General features: G+C 36.9%; 1 long non-coding RNA gene across 1 annotated transcript in view; it reads left to right on the top strand.

Annotated features, from left to right (window-relative positions):
- Positions 1–22,267, top strand: part of LOC129348562 (uncharacterized) — a 70,076-nt gene that overhangs the window by 29,931 nt on the left and 17,878 nt on the right. Inside the window, exon 2 of the long non-coding RNA XR_008601155.1 lies at positions 22,007–22,112. This is a non-coding gene — a long non-coding RNA (uncharacterized LOC129348562). The remainder of the gene's footprint in view (positions 1–22,006; positions 22,113–22,267) is intronic.

Here is a 22,267-nt window from a genome sequence, read left to right as displayed (position 1 = left end):
GTAGGTCAAGAGCCACCCGAGAATCCTGTCATGAAGAATGTCAGCAATATGATTTCATTTTTACTGTGCTATAAATCAGCCCAAATATAAAATGACATTTCAGTGAGCAAACTCACATTTTCAAATCTGTCTGATAACCTATATTTTGCGGTATTGATTTGAAAACTGACATAATGCCCTTAATATTATGGCAGACCTTTGGGAAAAATCCCAATAACTGAATATTATTTTACAGAAATCCTTTATATTCCATTTTTAATATCTAAAGGCTTATGAGATAAAGGTGTTGGCTATGGCAACTGAGTCCAATTCAATTGCAGGTAATTTGTTCTATTGATTTCACAGCCTTCAAGTCCGAGCCGAGAAATGTCAAGCCGTCATCGATGGTTCTATTGCACAGGATTCTTCTTATTTAGCATTCTGTCCGCTGTGATGCCCACATTCATGCAGATAATCACAGTGTGGAACATTAGAGCAGCCAAAATACATGTTCCCCGTGAGGTCCACGGATTTAATTGATTTATTTGTGGGTGAATTAACCCCTCCGTCCGCCTTTTGCACACAGAGGGGGAGGAAGATGGGTTGAGGGGATTGGGGATTGGAGGGAGCGAAATTATCCACAATTTTCATGTATTTTTTCCAATTTTCACCCTCAATGAGCCACTTCTGCCTCTCACAAATAAGCATGGTGAGCCCGAGGTAATACACAGAGGAGAATCATCCCATCCATAGGCTGTGGCATGCATTATCTGTTTCAGTGCTGTGAGTAAACATGCAGCGAATCACTTCAGGGCACTAGTCTCTGTTGCTCCAGCTTCAGTGGTTGTAAAGGCATCGTCAAGCTTGACAAATTGTTAACACGTGATGCAACCAAAATACATGTGAGTAAAAAAGATCCTCTCATATGAACTTTTCAGAGTTGTTTTAAAATCATCATCAGGTCTCTGTGTTGCATATCTGGTCACCTGCTAGCATGAGGCTGAACTGTACTTGGGTCATGTGAGGACAAATGAGCACAAACAATGAAAGATGAGTGAAACGATACAGAAGGGACAATAATAACAGGTTGTGTTTTTGCTTTTTGTGTGTGTCTGTCAATTACCATTTTCCTATGTCAAGAATTAAGTTGCACACCCCACAAAATATTGTCCCATTGGAATTATTATAATACATGCTGTTATAACTGTCCCTGTTATGGTTTTAAATGAAACAATGAAGCTGGATTTGTTTCATATTTTTCTTATTGTCATTAAATCCTATGAAAGCCTGTCTGTGTCTCTCAGCCCCAAGCTTATTTGTCCCCACTAAAGAAGAAAATCCCTGTTGCAATTATAGAGAAGCTCCAAAATAAGTTGGACGCTGTATTTTTTTCTTTTAGCAAGCATTGCTCAAACACAAATAAATATTCTACCAGGCTGATGTACATGGGATTGTTTAAAGATAAACTGAAATGTACATGCTAAATGTCAGGAACACATCACTCTGTGGATCGGTAAAAGATTTCTATCAGGTTTTCACTACACCAAGAAATACAGGATATTGCTAGGTTCAATAAAATTCTGCTTTACAGATAAAGCTGTGTGACATTTATAAGCCAGAAGGGGAATAAGAGAGCTCAGACTTCCACAAAGTGAAATGCCCTGTATCACAGTTTTAAAGAAAGTGACCCGTTTTTCTTTGGCCATGCTCATGAATCTTTGCTCTCACAAGATTCATGAAATTTGACTTGGTAGACACACAAACGGCACTGAAGACATTAATAGAAATGGGGTTCTCTTGTAGGAAAATGCAGCTGAAACAGATGCGTCTCAGTTCCAGGACAGCAAGTTTCTAATATATAAAAAGGGGACTGGAGCACATAGTGTAATTCCTAGCCTTTAATCATGCAAATAGACAAACATTTCAACATAAACTTGAGGCAAACTGCTGTACAGTCAACTTAAACAGGGATTTCAAATCTATTAGAAGATAAATCCATGTTTGGAAATTGTCATAGTTAATGTCAAAGTAAGACACTCACACCACCATATCAGAAACACAAGAAAAATAGACCTCTCTTAAAAGAGCAGCGATGACATCACAAAAATATCAGAACAAACATCTGTAAATGGTGACAAACTAGATGAAAACAGGCTAAACCAAGGTGCTGAAAACATTACCTACGCAAAGGGAGCAGCATCTCAGCAGAGGGAGAAATCGTTTGTAGGAACATTTGATGATTTTTTGATTGCGCTGGTGTTGTAGTGTTCTTCCTTTGACAAGACACACTTTAAGTAGACGCAGGGCACGTTGCACTCAGCAGCAGCAAAGCATTGTCGGCTGCTGTCACATAGGTCCTTGACTGAACTACCTCTGCTGGAGTCAATTTCATTCTGTAATGTGAAGTCACCACAAAGAAAATCCTCCAGTTGAACATATTAACTGGGTCTTGTGTAACCAAGCAGAAAAATCAGCAGACATGATGACTTCTGATCAGGCTGCTTGCCCCCATCATTATGGATGTCTCACTCTGATTAACATGTGGCTTCAAACGTCGGGCTAAAGGTGACTGTTGGCTGATAACATGCCCACATGTGGTGCTGTAAACAGCATGAATCCAATCTCAGGCAAACATATGTACATACTATATATGCAGATTGCCCAAAGGTTTGATCGTGTTCGTTCCCGCAGCTGAGTGGTCGAGAACATGCATCAGTTTCAAACAGGATAATAGTTGGTTGCTTGACAAAGTGGATATTAGTTTTGTCAATCATGCACTCAGAGGTAATGAAAGAAAGCAAGAGAAAGGGAATGTCTCATGTAGAATTTTATCCCACTGGATCAGTGAGTCCGAAGGAAGTTCTAGAGCAGCTGTGTTTTCTACAAATTATTCTTGTTTACTTCTGATTTGACGAGTGATTTGGATAAATTTTGTGTGCCTATGAAAAGTGTTCACCCTTTTATTGCTTTTCAGTATTGTATCATGGTCATCACCATTTGGCTTTATTGACAAGAATTACAAAAAAGATCATGTTAAAGTGAAATCAGATTTCTACAGAGTAACGTTTATACATTAAAAATGTGACATAAAAAATGATTGCATGAGTATTTTCTTGCTTCACGTCAGTATTTAGTAGACGTACTGGTCTTAATTACAGCTTGACCCGGTGTGAGCAGGTCTCAGTCAACTGTGTGCATCTGAACACTGCCAGTTTACCCCATTCTTACGCAGGGATAGGGAATGAACAACCCTTTTCAAGTCCAGCCTCAAATTCTCAGTTAGATTGAGGTGTGGGCTCTGACTTGACCACTCCACCACATTTACTCTGTTGCTTGAAAACAAATCTTCTCCCAAGTTGCATTTCTCTTGCAAACTCTGTTGTTGTGCTCCAGGATTTCCTTTTACTTAGCTGCATACATCTTACATTCTACTTTCATGAGACTTTCCGGGCCTGTTGCCAAGATATAGCCCCACGTCATGATGTTGCCACCACCATGCTTCACGCTGGCTCACTGCTCAAAGCTGTCACCTCATTCAAATGTTGCTAAATCTTAGTTGTTGCTCCAAAATACTATACATCATTTTTGCTTCAACAGAACCTCTCCCTTGTCAAACCCGTGATAAGAAGTCAGAGATAAAAAATATATACACATCTTTTATATGAAACTGTAGCATTTATGCTCATTGAGAATAACATTATGAAGCAGCTTTACTGATGGATGTAGCATCTATGCTTTGATCTTGAATTCTTTCAAAAGAGTATAAATAACCTTCACTAATTACAATTCTCAATAAATGGTTTTTGAATTGAAATAAGTTTTTTTGCATGTCATTCATCCTATCAATGAAATTTGTTGAAATGCAGATTTCATAGGAGAGAACTTTGTCCGTGGATCTGGAAATAGATTGGAGAACATGCACAGTTTTCTGTCAAGAATGTCTTTAGCTATTTACTGAAACATCTGTGATCTTCTTACAGAAAGTCTCTGAAGCAAGGACATTACAGAAAATGCAGAAAATTACTTTTTTAATAGGTGTGCAGACAGAATGCAATAGCTGAAAAGCACCCAAAAAAAATACATCTAACTTGTACAAAAATGGTCTGAATACAAATGACACGTTTTATTGTGTACGACACTTATCTATCTGAGGACATGAGTGAAAGTCATCATATGTGAAAAACCTCACAGTCAAACTGAGATTCCGGAGATGACTTTGCAGTAGACACCATTTCACAGCACTCCACCAAAAATAATAGCTGACATGCACTACTTTATAATGGTGAGAGTGCTCACAAGTATAGGGTGTAGTGCTTCTTTTATTCTGACGGTTCATTGAACAAGCCGATACTTCAGAGTGTGTGAGAGTAAATGAAAAAGATGTGTGTGGGTTTGTTGGGAATGAAGCGAAGTTCTGTAGGCCTCGAAGTGTAGGTAGACTCATCGCTTCAAAGTAGACATAAGGCTGGAGATAGATATCGATGAGAAAAAGCTCCATGTAAGAGTCTGGCTTGCACATGTTGGAGACTCATCACCTACCTGCTCTTTTCACATCTAATACCAGTCGTGTACGTTTTGCCATTACCAGATTTCATAGTGACTTTAGCACCATTCTGTCGAGCAAAGCTAAATTTGCATAATAATTCATGAATCGCTTTAATAATTATTAGTCATATGCATAAATGTCATGGAACACAGTGCTATAATATGCAAATGAACAACACTTCAGAATCCTTACTGTAACATCTTAAGGCTGTACGGATCCCTGTGCATGTTGGTAGCACATCAAAGAGTAAAACAGGATTTTACAGCAGTTAACCCTCGTGTCGTCCTGCCAGTCAAAATTGACGCATTTTAAAGTTTGAAAATGTGGAAAAAAATATATATTTTCACAGTGAAACTTCTGATGTCCACATTTTCAACATTTTTTGGAAATTTCTGAACATTTTTTGGTGGAAAAAAATGTTAAAAATGTTTCTTAAGAACATTAAAAAAAAAATCAACCAAAATCCAGCGAAATTCGCTGGATTTTGGTTGATTTTTTTTTTGTGAATGTTCTTAAGAGAATATTAGAAATTTTACTGATATATATGTGATCACTAGATATTTTTAGGATTTTTTTGGAAGATTTTTAGTCATTTTTGGAAAATATTTACAAGAATTTTCTTACAAAATTTGAGGGATTTTTTAAAAAAAAAAAAAGTTTTAAGGGAAACTTTTAAGGAATTACTGGAATTTTCTTCCCGAAGGTTTTGCAAATTTTCTGAAATTTGGGGAATTTTTTTGCTGAATTTTTGTCTGATGGACCATGGGAAAAAGCTGCTTCTCAGCCTGTTTGTCCTGCATTTTAAGGATCTGAGTCTCTTTCCTGATGGCAGCAGGTTGAAGAGCTGCTGGCCAGAGTGTGTGCTGTCTGCCCAGATCTTTTTTGCTCTGCTGATGCAGCGGGAGGTCGCGATGTTCTGGTCCAGTTCGATCAACAGCCGAGTCGATCACGACTTGTTTTAGACATTACAGACTTTATACATTTTAGCAAAGTAGTACAAGGCAGGAATGCTACGAATATCTGTAAATGCTATTCAGACGAGTGTGAAAGCAGCTCTACAAACATGCAGTAAACAAGCGGAACAGCCAGCAGCCAGATGCAGTCACTTATAAATAACCTTTTGTGTGGAGCAAAACGACCACCGTTATATGTCACCAATTTCACCGTGACCTATGGATAAAAAAAAGCCTGCAGATATGCAGACGCACAGAGAGGCACAGAATAGTGTTGAAATGTCCTATATCCTTTGTGTACTTGACAATTTGACAGTGCACTGTAAATAAAGGGGAAAAAACGGTCATTTTATACAAGTTTTTCTTTCATTTCCTTTCCATTTATTTCACAGATACTTTTTCTGTTTTTGCTTTGTGTATGTTTTTCTGTATTCTGTATTTTTATCTATGCAAAACTATAGATAAAATTACAAGAATGGACTATACATTTGTATATCTAATGTAAAATAACATTCAAAACCTGAAATTTTGACCAACAACATTTTTTTGACACGACGAGGCATCAAATTTATCAAAATTGAACACATACTTGCTGTTCTTTTAATAGAATTAATTTTAAAATTCACGTTTTATGTTGTAAACACATTTGTAAAGTTAGATACAAGATACAGTTAGTAAAAATTAACAGAAAAACAAGAATTGGTCCTGTAATTTTACATCAGTTTGTTTGCTAAATGAGAGACATCTTGTATAATTACAGAAGTCTCACATTAAAAACATGTTGAATATGTTTTCATATTTTCTTGTATTTTATTTGTAAGCATCAGCTGCAGGAATATATATATATATATTTTTTGCACACTTGTGCCTTCAAGTCTACAAGTGTGGAATCTGGGACTGGGCTGCTGTGGGACTCATAATGTTCTATTTTTGTCATGATTCATCAGAAGAAAACTTCAAAGTAGTGATGATGTGCTGCTGCATTAAATGAGATTTATCTATTTTAAAACTATTTTAGTTGACTGTTCAGCTTGTTAGCAAATAGTTTTAATGCTGCTTCACGGCTTGCCTCAGTTTGTCTGCACATTAATTACAATTCTCTGCATGTGTGTGAAACTACAGCCAACAGGCAACTAACATATCCGACCAAAACAAGACAAAGTGTCACTGTTCAGTTCAGTAAGACTTTGGAGACTTGGTAGATACAGTTATTAAAAACATTTCCCCCATTATGTTTCTGGAAAGCATAACTGAGGAAGCATAACTTCTAAAGATAAATGCCACTTTTAATTAGTAGTGCAAACTGTCTGAGATACAGGGTTGGCAAGAGACAAAAAGCTTGTCTTCATGCAGGAGCTAAAAATGTGTGAAGTCACTGGTGTCAGTTGAGTTGTTTTTAGATCAGGACGATGATAAACTAATCAGGCCTGTCATTAATCCTGTACATCTAATAGGAATCTGATGGCCATCGCTGTCTCACACAGTATTTGGCAAACCAGACTTCAAGAAGACAGAAACCTGCTCAAGAAAAGCATTCTCTTCCCTTTGGTTAGATATTGCAGGAATATGAACAGCAGTGTTGTTGGCTGAGCCGCCTTTACATTTGAAAGAGGGATTCCCATGGTGGCTGTGGAGAGGCCCTTTGCTACCAGACTGCAAGAAAACAACATCATTGAACCTGGAGCAGCCAATCTGTGCTGCATCTTTCCTTATCGCTCTCAGTCCCTCCGTCTGGCTCGGAGTGGATGGCTGGATTGGAGCACATCTCACTTTAATGCTGGAAATCAGTGATGGTGCCTCATCACAAACCCAGCAATAATGTTGTGTGCTTTCGTAGCCTGTTCTTCTCAATCTTCGTTTTTATTTTCTTATGATAAGCTCTTCCTAAACTTAACCAAAGCAAAAGTCTGAAGTAAATAATTTGCATCAAGTGGTTATATCTAGAGTTATTAACCCTCCTGTTGTCTTCATTTACGGGCACCAAAAAATACTGTTTCCTTGTCTTAAAAAAAAAATCCCAAAATTCTGCAAAAAAATTCCCAAAATTTCAGAAAATTTGCAAAACCTTCAGGAAGGAAATTCCAATAATTTCTTAAAAATTCCCCTTAAAAGATTTATTTTTTTAAAAAATCCCCCAAATTTGGCAAGAAAATTATTGTAAATATTTTTTTTTTAAATTTATAAAACTCTTCCCAAAAAAATCCTAAAAATATCTGAAGTGATTACATATATATTAGTAAAACTTCTGATATTTTCTTTAAGAGCATTCACAGAAAGCAAAATTCGCTGGATTTTGGTAGATTTTTTGTGAATGTTCTTAAGAAACATTTTTTTTAGCATTTCTTTTTTCCAGCAAGAATGTTCAGAAATTTCCCAATAATGTTGCAAATGTGGACATCAGAAATTTCACTGTGAAAAAATATATTTTTTCCACATTTTCAAACTTTAAAACAGGTCAATTAGACCCGCAGGACGACACGAGAGTTAAGGCTCTGCTGTTATATCTACCTGCAAAAGAATCTGAATCAGAGAAATTAATCAACTGCATCAAATGGTTTTCTGATTAGACTCAGTGTTAATTAAGCTCTGCTGTTTGATCTAACTGTAAAATAATCTGCTGTTCCTCCTTCAACAGAGATAAACACAGACTCAGGTAAATCAATAATACTTAGACTAAAGTGCAGATGGTGGAGGCTGCGACAGAAAACACTGCCGGCATGAATGACAATGAGAAGTGTCTGGATATAAGGTCCACACTGTACAGCTGCATGAATATTATTGAATGTCAGTAGCCAGACAGCTCTAAATAAGGCAAAATTGTGAGACATATAACAAGCAAATCAGCTTAAACAGGCCCAACTTTAGAGGTAACGCTTTGCTGGATGATGTGAAGCTATTGTAGGTCCCTTCTGAACAAAAATATAGTTTTAAAGCAGTTAAAACTCTTGACTTTTTCAACTCATACTCTGTTTTTTAAGCTACACGCTTCTTGCTGCTTGTGTTGCTTGTCCATCACTTTGGCGCACCGTTCATTTTATTCTGTGAAACTTCAAAGACGGTTTGTTTTGGCTCTTCATCAGGGAGGAACACTCTCTGACTCAGCAGCAGAGTAATGATTAATTGATCTTCTGCACGAAAAGCACATAAAAGGCAGGTAAAGGCATCAGCCACAATCCACAAATGACTTCAAATGAACCATTTGGGTTTTTTGATCAAAGACGTCATTGGAAGGTCTTTGACTTTCTTATAGCACCCAGACACGCAGGTGACTCACGGGTCCAAAAAGCATAAAGAAAAAAATTGAGGAAAAGTGAAGTAGATAAAGTGACCTTTCCCCAACCTGTTAAGTTGCTTGTGGCTGGAAAACAAAAGTGGTTTGTGTGAGGTGAGTATCCTAAAATAACATGTTTCTGAAAAAATGAGCACCAGTGACATCTGAACATTTCAGTTTGAACTGCAGCATTTTTGCTGAACATTTCAGCAGAAAATGTGCACATCTAAAAACTATTCCAACAATTTTAGCAATGTATACCTCGATTTTATTCCAAGAAGTCACTTGGTCACTTTTGAACTATTCCTTCGTCTTGTAGGCTTTAAACTGCAAACTAAATTGCACTTTAAAAAAAAATAGCTGCTGGTGATTTTTAACTACCTATTCTTTTATTATTTGTACCAGTAAATGACCATGCTGATGTCAAAGAGTTAGCATGCTGACGTACTGCCACTAAAGACAAAGTGCAGTTAGACTGATGGGAGTGTCATTACTTTTGCAGGTATGTGGAGCTTCAAGTTAGTTCAGGCAGAGTCAATGAGTCACAAGGCCCTTTTCTGTCCGGTTGATTACTACTTAAGTCCACTTAGCGTGGTTTATAACTAAGGTGCCGTTCATTCATTCTGCTCGCTCCACACTCACTACAGGTTATAAAACTCAGCATTTGGAGAGCCTGTTGCTGATCTGTCTTCCAAATAGCATTGCAGTGTTGACACCAAAGTGGGCCAGGCTTTGCAGAAGTTAACGATGACGTGTCCTAAATCTTGAGTGTCGGCTGGAGCAGCGTTAATTAGAGAAAATCCTTTTCATTCTCCTCTGGCAATTTTAAAATCCATTATGATCTGGAATGGATATCTCAAATGGTTAACCAGTGCAGGTGGAGATGAGAGTCTGTTTGACATGGACTCTGTGAAGGTCCTGTCCAGGCCTTGGTTTGCTCACCTTCACATCCAATGCTAACACTGTGGTACTTCCCTGAACTAAACAATCTATTCTTTCCACTCATCCTCTGCAGCATTTTAACATTTCATGTCTGAATGCTATCAAATATTGCTCAAAGGTCATGAATGGTTAATATTATAATCTGTCATAACTATAATTGAGGCACTGCTTCATGTCAGCTGATGAAGGTCATACGTGCTTCCACAAATTAAAAGGAAGTGCGTCATACTTGATGCCAAACACTCTCACATCTCACAAAGTATATTTCCTTTATATGAAGTCTCTATTATAGTGCCTTCATCCATCTGTGTGCATTCAGCAGGCTGCAGATCGCCTGTATTCAGATGAAAAGGTTCTTGCATGAATTCAAAGGAAATGTGACGCACTTCAATTCCACTTCATTTAAAGGTGACTCTGCTCATCTGCCCCCTTTGGGAGCACCGGTGTGGGGGTTTGTGATCCCATGGACTGTCAGCGTCATGCTTGCCAGGTTGTTCCAGAGTCACCACCAAACACATGCATGTCATTCTGAAATAAAAAGTTAAGTCTGACCAAGTGTCCTGTCTGGAACCAAAGAAGGGGACACATTTAACTGTGACCACATAATGGATTGAGTGAAAACTGATGGGATCACTACAGTGATTAGGATATCCTAGCAGCACAACACTGCATATGGAACACAGTGCAGTTATATCAGTCTTTGAAAACGGGTTTAAAATCAATTCATTAATTTAGTACCTTACACGCTGGGTCCATATGGTGCATTATGTAGCTTTTGTTTATTAACTTAGCATTCAATATTGTTTAGTGCACTGTACTGTCTATAATTTTATTAAAATTTTCCTTGTTATTTTACAGATTTCCTATAGATTATTGCATTTTTTAATACACTAGAATATCAATACAATTTTCAAAATAGATTTTGAATTTACATATCTGATGTAAATTACCATTGAAAACTTGTAAGTATTTAAAAAAAAAACATAAGATTTCCATTTTTTTAATAAAATTTTCATTTTATATATATATATATATATATATATATATATATATATATATATATATATATATATATATATATATATATATATATTTTTTTTTTATATATTTTTTTTAAGATATGTTTGCATAATTTCTCATAATTCACAACCATTCCCTGATTATTCAATAGATGAAATTATTTAATTCTAATTTAATGCTGTCAATATTTTTCTAAAATTAAATAAAATAACTGTTTGGAAATATGTATATCTTATTATTTATTATTATTATTATTATTATTATTATTATTATTATTATTATTATTATTATTATTATTATTATTATTATTATTATTATTATTATTATTATTATCATTATTATTAGTATTATTATTATTAGCATTTATTGTTATTATTTTTATGTAATTTCATTCTTTTTACACATGCACATATAAACCTCCCCCATTGAACATTATAAGTTTAAAATGTACACATGATGTCATGTAAAATTAAGGCTCAAAGATATATTTTAATTTTGAGGGTTTTTTCCCATTCTTGTGAAATATGTTTTTTGAGCCCCAGCTGCAGAAATATTGTAGTTTTTTTTTTACAGTCACAGAGTGTGAAAAATGACTTTAACCTGTCACCAAAGCCAGGTTGTTGACTTCGCCCAGACACCACCTGCCCTCCTTCTCACATAAACATCTTCTAATCTCTGTCCCTCTTCATGCTCCCCTCTGAGACTGACGTAGCAGCCAGCAAAGAGTTCCAACGATTTTCTGCATTTCGAGGCACAAATTGCCACATAATCTTGATTCTTAGGTGGATAAAATCTAAGTAAGACTAATTGTATGATCTGTACACCATTTTGTGCATAATATACACTGAAATGTTAGTTTAACAATGTGTAACACCAGTTTGCCCATTTAAAAAAAGATTAATTTACATTTATTTAAGAAAGAAAGAAAAATGTAGAAAATGTAGAAAATCAGTGGAAATGCCAGTTAATACTGAGATGTGGATTATTACTTAGGTCAGCAGCTGCTGTCAAGTCAGCCTTGATGCCTCAGTAGCTCTGACAGCTTTTAAGTCCTTCTGGAAGTCTGTCTGTTTGCCTCTTGGTGACAGTGTCAGGGGGATGCATGGCTGAGCTGGACACATTGAACGTCACACCTTTGCTCAGTGATCTGCTAAACCAATGCCACACTAGCTGCACTGGAACTGAACTTTGCCTTTGAGTGAAAATTGCTGGGAATAAGCGAGTGTAAATGGTGGTCTTGCAGCATCCGTGTCTGAATGCAGAACCAATCTTTTCCTCTGCAATTACCATCAATCGTCACTTGTGAATTGCAGCCTCCCAATCCGTTGTGCAGTAATCTGCGGGTCAGTGTTCCTCCCCATGTGTGGCAGCTTGGCTCCAGACCGACACTCTGACTTTGGAAATGAGCCACACACAGATTAATTTGTTGTGCTTCAGCATGAGCCCAAATTCAAATGTGTGCAATTTATACACAGCCCCTGTTGTTGTTAGTAATCTGTTTTTTCACACCACTCATGCCACCACGCACAATTTAATTCTAATCAAAACCCATTTGCCTCGACTGTTTCCTTATGTTCAGGCCGCCCAAAGACTGATTGACAATGGAGGGACTTTTCATGATGTTTTGAAGTTCTGCACATATTGACAGATTTGGTTTCTGGTTGTTTGTCTGGCTTAGAGACAGACAAACACACAGTCAGGCAGATTTGAAAAAAGCACAAGCAGACAAGTGGGTGCAGCACAGGAACAAACACTCAGTACATTGAGGCAGCAGAGTTCACCAGAGTGTTCTTTGGACACAGCTGCCCTCCTGTGGTTGATGTTAGAAATTCATTTATGTGCAGCTGAAAAGTCATCTGAACTGTAGCAATTCATTGCAGCAGTTAGTTAAAACTTTACACTACATCATATGTATGTAAAACCTACATGAATCTGTCATGTAATGTTGCATTTATGAGACCGGAAGTGAGATCGTAGTTTATTGTTGCTTTGAGCTGGTTTCAGTCAATGTTAATACAGCATCTCTTATCATAAAAAGTCAATAATAATAATAATCATAATTTCTTTATCGTGCTTTTCTTTCTTTTTGGATGCTGCTCTATAAGTCAAAATGCATTTTTATTAAAAAGTTATTTATGTCAATGCCATTTCAACAAGTACTGTCAGCGAATGAAAAGTTTATTTCATGCAGTAACTCCAAATATCAAACAATATGGCAAAAATAGATCAACAGAATTGTAGAAAGACGAGCGATAAATAGATTTTTATAGACCAGTATGCAAATTTCTCAAAGTATCTTTATTTCTTTTCACAGACTATTTTATATGAAAGTACCAATTCTTAATATCAAAATTTGAATTGTTAAAATGATGCAAAGAACAGGAACGCACTAAACTTATTGTGAAATAACCTCCTTGGACTGAATCCTTGTATCTCAGAATAAATGTGAATAAATTGATCTTTCCACATCAATAGTCTGGCTGCCAAAATCTGTTGCATAACCTTTGACTTGTTTTGGTTGTGATGCATTTCAATGTTTTTCTGTTCAGTCTGAGCCCCTGGCTGCTTCTGAAAACTTCCGACTTCTATCTGATGGTGATCATCTTGTCCATCTTGTTGTGTTTTATTATTAATATGAGAGAAAAGTTGGTTTCAATTCATTAACATGGGACCACTAATATAGTTAAGGTTTCCATTGCAATCCAAAAGTTATTCAAATAAATTGTCTGACATTTTGGTTGGTGCGCTTATTGGATTTCTTGTCAGGAGTTTCCTTGCAGGTCATAACTTGGCATTATTAAAAACATGAGAACTTGAAGGTTTCTCTGTGCTGACAGCTTCTCAGGTTTTGCAGGAGATAGATGTGCATTTTATTTCATTTTTGCCTAAAGAAAAATGCCACTCTCATATCTGTCTGCTCAACATAAAGCCAGGTTAGCTTAAGATAAAGCCACAGACTGACTTAGCAGACTTTATTCTGCTTTTTGTGTGCAGGTTTGTTACATTTGTACAGACCTAGATTCACTTGCTTATTTTCCCCGTTTCTAGAGTTTATGATGAGCTAATCTAACCAGGTTAGAATACGAAGGGTATAATTTCATATTCATCATAGACACAAGATTGGAGTCAGTTCTGTCATCTTACTCATGACGAGGAAGCAAATAAGAGCATTTCCCAAAACCTATAGTCCCTGCAACAAGCAACAATCTAAATTAATTGCACATCGTAGCCCTTTTTCTTCTGCCTCCCTTTGATCAGAACATATATTTTTATATTTAACATAATAATAAAGCTTCCTCCCACAGTGTGAAAACATGCTGAGGTTAATTGGTGATTTTAAATTGCCTGTAGGTATGAGTGTGAGTGTGATTGTTTGTTTCTATGTGTAGCCCTGCAATAGACTGGCGGTCTGTCCAGGATGTCCCCTGACTTCACCCTAAGTCAGCTGGGATAGACTCCAACCCCCTGCAACCCTAATGAGGATTAAGCGGTGTATAGATAATGGATGGATGGATAATAATAAAGCCACTATTTGTGTGATTTGATGAATAGTGAAAGCATTCTGATGTTGCTGCACTCACTGCTATCACCAGATAAGCCTGTGACACAGCCATTGCTTCAAATCTTGGCCCAATCCTAAAAGCATTATTTCTCCTTCTGCATTTGTAAATAAAATCCAAATAACCATTTTGAGCATTTTCATTCAAGTGTCGGTTTAGCACAACACTGCTCCTGATGGCAGATGAATCCCTTGTGTGTCTCATCGGAGAGGTGACTGCTGTTCCCCAAATCTCTGAGACCTCTTCTGCTTTTGACATTGCCGATTGCATTCTGCTCATTCGCTCAGAAAATTGCTTTTGGCTCGCTGATGTGTCCAGAATTTTATCAAATGCTTGATAAAATGCTCACTGAGAAATTCAGCGGTGAATGTGAGGACACTTCATTTAACCCGCCATCGGCCTAAAGTGATTTTCCCCCCAGGGATGACTGTTTGTTCACAGGGAGCCAGTGGTTAGCACTGTTAGCCCACAGCAACAACAGCATCCTGGGTGTGAATTATATTCTAATGATGCTTCTTATTGAATGATGTTTGCATATTTTCATCTATTTGTTGGTGCTTTATTTTCTCGTCATAGCCCAAAGGCATGCAGCGCTGCGCCGGAAGTATCTAAAGTGTTCCTGTGTGTCAAAGTGATTCTGTCTGTTTGATAGCCTTGTAATCACCAGTAATTAATACACAGTTTTCCCCTGTGTTTGGAGGAAAAATGAAAAGTTTGACACAAGAACAGAGAACTAAGGTCCGCTATGCAAATGCAATTAATTTGACTGAAACCGCCTAAAGGATTGGCTTTCAGGCAACTTGACGTCCAAAACATCCTTCAAACAAATGCAAATGTTTAACCCTGGTGTCGTCCTGCGGGTCAAAATTGACCTGTTTTAAAGTTTGAAAATGTGGGGAAAATTTTTTTTTTTTTTTCACAGTCAGACTTCTGATGTCCACATTTTCAACATTTTTGGGAAATTTTTGAACATTTTTTTGGTGGGAAAAAAAGAAATGTTTAAAAAATGTTTCTTAAGAACATTCACAAAAAAATTCAACCAAAATCCAGTGAATTTCACTGGATTTCGGTTGATTTTTATGTGAAAGTTCTTAAAGAAAATATTAGAAGTTTTACTGATATATATGTAATCACTTTAGATATTTTTAGGATTTTATTGGAAGATTTTTATTCATTTTTTGAAAATATTTACAAGAATTTTCTTGCCAAATTTGCTTTAAAAAAAAAAAAAAACTTAAGGGAAATTTTTAAGGAATTATTGAAATTTTCTTCCTGAAGGTTTTGCAAATTTTCTGAAATTTGTGGAATTTTTTTCATGAATTTTTAAGATTTTTTTCAGACAAGGATACAATACTTTTTGGTGCCCGTAAATGAAGACAACAGGGGGGTTAATTGACTAAAAACGTTGTATGTTCTTCAAGACATGACAACTGCAGCTTTGCCTCACTATTAGTTTTACAGGACAAACTCAAGTTCTCCGTAATATCTGGCCGTCCTGCTGTGTGACCCTGGATGTAACTCTGAGGAATTCTTTAGAAAAGCAATCAATAGCATTCTTTACATTCAGCACTCATTCTCTGTAACTCCCCTTTCTGTAGCATAATTCAGATGATGAATTTCAGACAAAAGAGCTGTTACACAACACGGGACCCCTGCAGTCCGTTCAGCCTGGCAATCGGCCAACGCTGTGAAAGTTTGTGTGCATACTGGGAGGACATGTTAGCTGTGTGAAGCATGCTGTACTGTATGTGCAGCAGGTATTATGTAAAAGTGGTTAAGCTAAGCCACCGTTGAAACTTAAATCCTAAAATCACAGTTCATTCTGCATGTTACAAGCATTTCTGAGGATGATGTGACTTCAGTATCAAAGAATCAGAGAATCAAGCGTCTGATTTAACTGAAGTGTCTAATTAAGAGACTAACCAAGATCATTTTCACCGATAAAGCCTTTGAAATTAGTTTTTGCTTTTTTGCTGCTCGTTTTTTTTTCACGATCTAAAGAGATTTCATCTTCCCACATTAAAATTGAGCTGCCAGTGACCCAACAGAATGACTTGAATATTCACAGAAAATGATGTAAATGTAGACTAATACAGTGATGAATATCTGTTTAAAACCTGATGCATATGATCTCTGCTTGTCTTCATTTGTTTGGCAATTACTTTTTTAACAAGCCGTGAAAAACAGTTTTATCAGTGTCTCTCATTCTCACTCTAATCCACTGATCATATGAGGCCATCTGGAGTTTATCGTGTCACCACTTCCACATGCGGAGCTGGAAACTGTGATCAGTTGACGACCCGCTCTACCTGCTGCTTATCTCTGCTATAACTGTGGAGATTTCATTTGATTGTGGGGCTGTTTGTGTCGTTGTCAGGTCTGTGTCAATCTCATGTGATCCAACCACAGCTATATACACTGCCTGGCCAAAAAAAGTTGCAAATAAGCAAATAGGTAAGAGCCTTCTATGGATAATTACTGCTGTGATGAATATGTTTCAGCTGCAGCAACTTATTTAACCCAAGCTGATGCAGTGAGGAGCTTCTCAGTTCTTAAACGACCATGTCGGAAGACGTATCCTGTGGTCATGGAAAGGATGTTAATCTGTCTCAGAAGGGTCAAATTATTGGCCTGCATCAAGCAAAGAAAACAACTAAGGAGATGAAACGGCTAAAATCAGGTTAAGAACTGTCCAACGCATTATTAAAACCTGAAGGAGAGTGGAGAACCATCATCTTCCAGGAATAAATGTGGTCTGGTGAGTCCACATTTACCCTGTTGCAAAGTGATGGGGGCATCAGGGTAAGAACAAAGGCGCATGAAATGATGCCCTCATCATGCCTAGTGCCTAACAGCCTGTGGGGGTTTAGGGTTATGATCTGGGGTTGGTCAGGTTCAGCAACGTTATGTTTCCAAAGAATGAATCCAGCTGACTACCTGAATATACTGAATGACCAGGTCTTTCCATCAGTGGAGTTTTTCTTCCCTGATGGCATGGACATGTTCCAAGATGATGATGCCAGGATTCATGGGGCTCACACTGAGAATGAGTGGGTCAGGGAGCATGAGACATCATTTTCACACATGCATTGTCCTCCACAGAGTCCAGACCTCAGTCCCACTGAGAATCTTTGGGATGTTCTGGAGAAGACTTTGCACAGCAGTCCGACTCTCCCATCATCAATATAAGATCTTGGTGAAAAATGAATGGATCTCTGGACAGAAATAAATGCTGTGACATTGCAGAAGCTTATCAAAACGATGCCACAGTGAATGAGTGCCATTCTCAAAGCTAAAGGCAGTCCAATAAAATATTAGTGTGCAACTTTTTTTTTTTTTGGGCCAGGCAGTGTAGTCCCAATAAGTAGAATATTGAGGGTTAAACTCTTAACCACCTGAACCCAAAGCAGTTTCTGAGAGTTTTAATGCCACAAAAATCAAAGAAACAGAAAAAAAGCAAAACATTACAGATACATTATTACCGGTACCACAGGTATTTCAGCAATTACATTTTTATTTTGAGCTCTGTGGAAACACAGCCTGCAGTTCAGCCAAAATGTACCTAAATTTTGGTTGCATTACTGTTGGTTGCAGCTGAGTCACTATATTTATATTTAGGTTTATATTTAGCACATTTTTAAATGACACATGTGCCATAAGTGATTTTAAGCTCCCATTTTCCCATTAAGTTCTCAATGAAATGTTACATTACAGATGGTTAGTTCAAGAACTATTGGAATATCTGACAGTTTTTTGTTTTGTTTTGTTTTTTCCCCCAATTTCTGCCTCTGGTAAATGATATAATTGTGAAAATTGTTTTGTAAGATACCAAGCCCTCCAAACCCACCTAAGGGTTTTGGGGTTCAGAGGCATAATAGATATTTAACTAAGCCTGTCGGCGTGCTTCAGCATATTTAAACATAAATGCATGTTGTTCATTAGAAATGCATAAAGATCTGAAATCAAGTCTCAGTGTTTTTAGAACTGTCTTCATTAGTTACCTGGCAACATTGAGACTCCAGAAAGTTTACTGCACCTGCCCAACAAAAAACTTACACATGATAAGGTGCAATTTTTATTATTTTAGCTATTTTTATATTTTAAATAGATTAAACAAATGCAATAAATGTTGATTAGCTGTCTTTAGAGGCGCTGCTCGTCATATTTATTTGGCACTGGTTTCAGTCTTGGCTGCTAACTGAAGCTTAGTATGTACCATGCACACATGACAGTACCATCAGTAGTCTAACTCTAAAAGCAAGAAAGCACATTTTTCCAAATGTCAACTTGTTTCATTAATTTTATTGGCCAATGCAAAAGTGTTTTAATGAACACTAAAAACATTTTGTGCTGTTGAAATTAAAAGTAATTTCCACTCAGCCGAGTCCATGTGACATCTGTTTTTTGCATTCATTTTCATGTGTAGCAGCTGTTTTTATTTCTGTGAACCTGCAGAAGACCACTTATGGCCATACAGCCAGGCATTGTGTGCTGCGGAGAAGCTCCTACTCAAGCTCCCATCACCCATTATGGTGGGATGAGTCACTCAGACCCCATGCCTGATTTCATTTACAGACTCACGTGCGAAAATCCGTCTCACTTCCCCTCCACGTGAACCTCTCATGTGAGAGGAAACGTTTTCCCAACTCAATCACCCATTTTATATTAGATCAAAGCATTATCAGCTCTGTCCTCCAGACATGACCAGCCCGTGTGGAGTATCTGGTTATTAAAGGCTCAAATGGGCAAATATTTTCTTGATCTGCCAGATCATGTGAGTTATGATGCATTTAGATACTAGCACAAATACGACCTGCTTTTCATCATTTAATTAAGGTTGAGGAGGGGAAATATCACAAATTATAATCCTTTTCAATCAACTTGAGAGCCATTTTAATGAGGTTTTTAATATACAACAAGGCTGACATTCTGCATTATGAATACTAAAGGAAACGACGGTCGGCACACTTGTAAGACAGAAATGGAAGATTCTGTCAGTGTTTTTATAATAAATAATATCTAGTATAAAGATCTATTACCCCGAGTCCTGTTATTCTCATGAAGCCTATTATACACAACAAAGAGCACTTTACAACTTGTCAAAATCAAACTTCCTGCCTTGAATGACAGTTTGAAGACAAATACAAACAATAGGCCTTAAAATCTGGCATTTATATGCAAAAGTTATTGGTGTACAACTGCTTTTAGATGAGTTAGTTTCCTGACGTAGCACTTAGATAAGTCATTAAACCCTTACATGAAAAAGTACTAAGTGCTACTGAACTTTGAACTTCCACTATTTTCACCGCTGGGGAGGTGAATTGTGGTTACTGTGTACACACTGAGACTTTATTTGGAAAGCTACTGAGCAGTGCAGCGCTGCAGGGGGTCCTTAAGTCTTTGCGGGAGAGCTAAGCAAAGGCAAAAGGGCACGAGGAGAGGGATAGTTGACATTTTTGAACAGTTAACACATTTTTTATTTAATAATCTGTTTAACGAGAAAGCTCATTGGGCAGCTCGGTTTGTTTTACACTTTGTACATTCCAGACCCCCTGTGTAAATCCTTTATTTGGAAATTGAAAGTCATTTTCAGGTTGACAAAGTCTGTAATGCCACAAGATAAGAGTCCAGGTGTGAGTCTGGCTTAGCTGAAACAGAGGACATTAAGTTCTTGGTGTTCATATGGCAGAATTCTTGGCTTTGTTTTTTCCAGTGGAGGCGAGAAAGCTGGCAGAATTGCCCTATAAAGTGAAAACATAGTAACATATTTACATCCTTGTTAAAACCTGACGTATTTTACACTTCATAAATGCACATTTACTAACAGAGACACAGTCAGATAAAGCAAGACAAAAAGAGACAAGCAAAAGTTGGTGAAACATTTCAATATGCCAAATCATGCCCACCTAAAACTTTTAAATATCATCTTTAGAAGACAACATGTTCACTTTCGGTAGCCATTCCACATAAAACAAAATAAAAAAAATTACCAAACAAATCCTGCTACAAAGGTAACTGGCTTTGCAATCCAGATTAGCATTACCACCATGTTTTCTTCTACCTTGAGGGCATTTTGTACGACCTGGTGTAGTGCAGCCACAGCAACATTTAAAACATTAATGCTAGAAATTGTTGACTATTTTGTTAAATCCATTACAAAATGATTAATTGTTGAACTGGTAATCATAACAAAACATGTAAACATGCAATCCTTACAAATGATGTGAAAAAAATATGAAAATAAAGTTAATGTTACACTTTAAAATCCTTATCTGTGTTTGCAATGCAGGAGTCACTGATGGATTGTAGTGAAGGATCAATACAGTATAATCATACAGAAAAATTGCGGGCTGCTTACTGTGAGTTCCACCTTCTCCTTCCATTTTATTTCTTTGTTTACCAGCTCTCTGTACTTTCTGACCTCCTACTCCATTTAATACCCGGTAATGAAATAAGGCCGGCCTCAATTCAATAAGGTAAAAGAAAATTACATTGTGTTACTGAACTGATCAGTTAGGGCACCTGAAAATGTGCTGCTGCCAGGATGGGAAAAGCATCTGGTGGATGTCGAAAAGGTGACCAGGAGAAGAAAAAAAACTACAGAGAATCAGATCCAGTTTATTTTATTTTAGGATTTGTTTGTGACAGACTCCTGATTCTCCACGAGCAGATCGATCATAAATCTATGCAACAAACTGATGCTCAGCTCAAAAACTTGCAGTTGATTAACCCTCCTGTTGTCTTCATTTACGGGCACCAAAAAATATTGTTTTCTTGTCTGAAAAAAAATCCCAAAATTCAGCAAAAAAAATTCCCCAAATTTCTGAAAATTTTCAAAACTTTCAGGAAAAAAAATCCAATGATTCCTTAAAAGTTTCCCTTAAAGGTATTATTTTTAAAAACAAAACAAAACTAATTTGTCTAGAAAATTCTTGTAAATATTTTCAAAAAATGAGTAAAAGTATTCCAAAAAAATCCTAAAATTATCTAAAGTGACTACATATATATCAGTAAAACCTAATATTTTCTTTAAGAATATTCACAAAAAAATCAGCCAAAATCCAGCGAATTTCGCTGGATTTTGGCTGATTTTTTTGTGAATAATATATTAATACTTAAGAGACATTTTTAACATTTCTTTTTTTCAACCAAAAAATGTTCAAAGATTTCTTAAAAATGTTGAAAATGTGGACATCAGAAGTTTCACTGTAAAAATATATTTTTTCCCCACATTTTCAAACTTTAAAACGAGTCAATTTTGACCCGCAGGACGACACGAGGGTTAAGGGTGTCAACTTGAATGTGCAAACTAGATTTGTTTTAATGTCTTAAGTGTTTTCTGAGGAACATATCTGAGTGGTGCTCTACATTCTTTGTCACATTCTTCTTGTGTGACTTGTACTTAAAGCATTCGGCCATGCTTCAGTAGTTTAGTTACTATTTGACTAAATGCTACAAGGCAATGGTCACATTTAGCATTTTTAACCTGTTTCAGCACAAAGACCATCAGCTGCCACACTTCTGGGATACAGTTTAATAAAATAGTGCTGTGAACAAACACACCCAGTTAAAGTCTTGTGAGCAAAAATGCTTTTAACATATGAGTTGTTTAACGTGCTCTGAGTAAATAATACAAAACAGGCCACAAATATGCTCACTTATTAGCTCAGGGTCAGTGATGTGCGGATGGATGTCTCTTGACTGAGTTGTTCTATGGTATCTTGGTCTCCAACAGTGGTCCCCAAACCTGAGAGGTGGATGTGTAAAAACACCAAATCGTGGTTTCCATTGTGACATGCTGAGGGCAGGCTGGACACTTGTGAGAATAACATCGACCCAAGGTCAGTGGCACAGTGTGATCAAATAAGAACTAGTTTCTGGTCTCAGGGCCTGTTTGATTGAAGGTTATAAACCCGTCAATTTCAGGAGGAACATATTAAAAAAAAAAAACGTATTGAGTTCAGTGATCTGGACAGTCCATAAATTCTGACTCAGT

This window comes from Amphiprion ocellaris, chromosome 3, assembly GCF_022539595.1.
Source record: "Amphiprion ocellaris isolate individual 3 ecotype Okinawa chromosome 3, ASM2253959v1, whole genome shotgun sequence".
Classification (NCBI taxonomy): domain Eukaryota; kingdom Metazoa; phylum Chordata; class Actinopteri; family Pomacentridae; genus Amphiprion; species Amphiprion ocellaris.
The sequence above is the reverse complement of the archived record's forward strand: the minus strand, read 5'-3'. Positions and strand labels throughout refer to the sequence as shown.